The sequence below is a fragment of the Mastomys coucha genome, chromosome X (genome assembly GCF_008632895.1).
Source record: "Mastomys coucha isolate ucsf_1 chromosome X, UCSF_Mcou_1, whole genome shotgun sequence".
Lineage (NCBI taxonomy): Eukaryota > Metazoa > Chordata > Mammalia > Rodentia > Muridae > Mastomys > Mastomys coucha.
Window position 1 is genome coordinate 78,986,781 of NC_045030.1, and position 4,036 is coordinate 78,990,816.

Consider the following 4,036-nt stretch of genomic DNA (forward strand, 5'->3'; position numbering starts at 1 on the left):
GACCCAGCTATACCACTCCTGGGCATATACCCAGAAGATCCTCCAACATGTAATAAGGACACATGCTCTACTATGTTCATAGCAGCCTTATTAATAATAGCCAGAAACTGGAAACAACCCAGATGTCCTTCAACAGAGGAACGGATACAGAAATTGTGGTACATCTACACAATGGAGTACTACTCAGCTATTAAAAACAATGAATTTATGAAATTCTTAGGGAAATGGATGGATCTGGAGAATATCTTCCTGAGTGAGTTAACCCAATCACAAAAGAACACACATGGTATGCACTCACAGATAAGTGGATATTAGCCCAGAAGGTCAGAATACACAAAGTACAAACCACAAACCACAAGAAGCTCAAGAAGAAGGAAGATCAAAATGTGAACATTTCATTCCTTCTTAAAAGGGGAAAAATACCCATGGAAGGAGTTGCAGAGACTAACTATGGAGCAGCGACTGAAGGAAGGAAAATCCAGCCTGATATAGCTGTCACCTGAGAGGCTCTGACAGTACCTGACTAATACAGAAGTAGAGGCTCACAGCCATCCATTGGAAAGTCAAGGAAAGTTTGGGATCTATGACAGCAAAGAACAGCAAAATCGGCATCAAGAATAGAGCATTATATGTCTTCTAGAAAGGAGAGAATGCAGGCTTTTGCAGCTAGAGAAAATGTTCAGCTGTTAATGGTATTTGCTGCTCTTACAGAGGATCCAGATTTGTCCCCCACATCCACATGGTAGCTTGTAACTACTAGTAACTCCAGTTCTAGTATGTACACATCCATTTCTGGCCTTAACAGGACCCCAGAAGACACATTGTGCACAGTCATATATGTAGGCAAAACACTCATACATATAAAAAATGAATACATCTTTAAAAAATATTAATAGCTTTTCCCTTGAATGTTCCTATATCTTCACACACACACACACACACACACACACACACACACACACACACTACCACCACCACCAACAACAACAACAACACCACCACCACCACCACCACCACCACCACTGCTGCCACCAAAAGGTTTCCCTACTCTAAGAGAAGACCATCATCCTCGGTTAATCCTTCCAGGAAATAACCCTCACTGCCCATCCAGAAAGAAATCGGTTTTTTACCTTTGATATTTGTTTTTATTATTTTATTTTATTTTATTTTATGATAGTTGTTTCCAGGTCCAGTCAATTTGACAATCAAGATTAACCACCATAATCAGGAACTCTGACCAACTCAGGAATAAATATACTCCCAGATCAAGGTTTCCACTGAAATTGGAGCATGGATCCCAACTGTGAAGAAAAAAAAAAAAGATAATCTCATGCCAGTTTTGCTATTGCACCCACACTGCAAAAATTACAGCCACATTGTGCTCTGTGAGGACTCATTCATGACCTTCACCTTGTCTGTTACAGAAATCGGCATGGCACATTCTCACATTATAACAACAGGAAAAGTGGAAAGGGGCCCAATGCAACATGATATTTTAATTCTAATTCCACTTATTTGCTGTATGTGTGGTCCATTCATGCTTGTACATATGTATGCTCACAGGCACATATGAATAGAAGCCAAGTGGAAATTCTAATGTCCTATTCTATCATTTTTTAACTAATTGTTACCTTGAGGCAGAGTCTCACAATGTACTTGGAACTTGGCTTTTGGGGTAGAGAAGCATTAGGCCAGTGGCAAGTGGACCTCAGCTAACCTTATCTCTATGGCAACGCCCCAAACATCCAGCACTCAGCTTACTGGCACACAACTATGCACATCTTTTACATGAGTGCTAGGGATCTGAACTCAGGTCCCCGTGTTTTCACAGAAAGTGTTCTTTCCCACTGAACCATCTTTCCAGTACCCTAAATGTTCTATATTATTAGTAGTAATTGTCATTAGTCTCTTACTATGGCTAATTTATATATTTTAGCATAAATATGTATACACAAAAATATAGTATATATAGGGTTTGTGTTATACATAATTTCAGTTTTATGAGCATGTAGAAGTTACTATATTCAAGGGCAAGATATAGTGCAAGTTAGAAAAGAGCTAGAACAATTTCACCCCACAAACTCCTGGAACAGACCCACTAAGGTTCCCTTCAGGACAAAATCCTCATAAAACAAGAAGATTCCCAGTTGACTAGAACAGCTAGAAGATAAACAAAAAATAGAGACATCCCAGTAAAGTCATAATTTTTGTTATGACTACACAGAAATAACCAAGCAGAAAGATTAACATGCCGTTTGGAGCACAACTACTTCTTAAAGCTCAGAAAAAAATAATTTCATGTGAAAATGAACAATAAGATGATCTAACTCAAATATAAAGCAGAGTAGCATTCCCATAGGCAAGAAACATATTCTAGAAAATATATTCTTTTCTTTTGTTTTTTTTTTGTTTGTTTGTTTTGTTTTTTTGTTTTGTTTGGTTTGGTTTGGTTTTTTGAGACAGGGCTTCTCTGCGTAGCCCTGGCTGTCCTGGAACTCACTCTGTAGACCAGGCTGGCCTCGAACTCAGAAATCCACCTGCCTCTGCCTCCCAAGTGCTAGGATTTAAGGTGTGCACCACCACTGCCCGGCGAAAATATATTCTTTGGGTGTGTGTGTGTGATTTTTTCTTTTTCTATTTTTAAGAAAATGTCATCTAGAAACTGGGGGAGCAACTCAGTCAATAACGTACTTACCTTGAAAGTATAAAGAGCTGAATTTAGATCTCCAGTATCCACATAAAAAAAAAAAGCATGGTAATGGGCACCTGCCACCTGATTGCTTGGGAAGAAAAGGCAGGTGTCCAGTTATATCAAATTGAGGAACTCCAGGTGTCAAGGTTTGGTTAGAGACCTTTTCTTAAACACAAGGTGGGATGAGATTGAGGAAGACACTCAATATGACATCTGGCCTTGGTGTGTGTGTGTACATACATTTACAAATACACACACATACACACACACACACACACACACACACACACACACACACACACACACACGAGCCCTCTATTTTCCCAAAAACAGGCTCATGGACACCACACCAAGAGGAAATCCTCCAGTTTGTTTCTTTTTTCTCCACTGAAGTGATGACTTCACAAGAGCCTTACTGCTTCAGCATAGGAAATGAGGTGACCTGGGACACAAGAAGGGCAACTGCAGAACTATGGAAGTGATCAAATGCAGCTCCAAAATCATGAAAATAAATGAAAGAGTAAAGCAGCCACAAAAGGGATGTGCCAGAGGGGAAGGACTGCCCACCAGCACTAGATTCCATGGGCAAATACCAATCTTCGGTGAGGATTAGATCATAAAATACTACATTTTTTATTTCATACAATTTTGATTATGTTTTCCCCTCCCCATTCCTCCCAAATCCTCCCTACCTCCCTATCCATCCAACTGTATGTTCCTTTTTTCTCTCTCTGTTTAAAAACCAAAACAAACCTGGGTGGCGGTGATATGCACCTTTAATCCCAGCAGAGACCTTTTTGTTTCATTTCAGTTGGTTTTGCTTTGCACATCATTGGTTCCTTCCCAGTAATTTCTGGAAAACTTCAAATAACACAGGTATTAATTCTTCTAATTAGTATTAGAAGAATTAACATTTTGTAGTTGAAATATTTTTTATCAATGTATTTTAACAATGTATTAAAGAAAATATCAATGATACCATAGCCAAGGACATATCTCTATTCATAAGTAAATACATGTTCATTGGGAAGTCAGTTCTATAGATTCCTCCATGTCAATAAATAGTGTATGTGTTAATGTGGGTGTATGTGGGAAGGAACATGCATGTGCATGCATATAGAGGCAATAGCCTGGAGCTTGTCTTCCTCAATTGCTATTCATCTTATTTTTTTTCAGACAGAGCCACTCCATGAACCTAAAACTCACAATTCAGCTAGGCTGGCTGGTTAATGCATTCTCAGGATCTACTTTTCTATGCCCTACCCCCAAACATCCCATTCACATTCTGAACTAAGGATACAGATGTGCCATATTTTTTAACTTTTATTGCATTATGATGAGAAA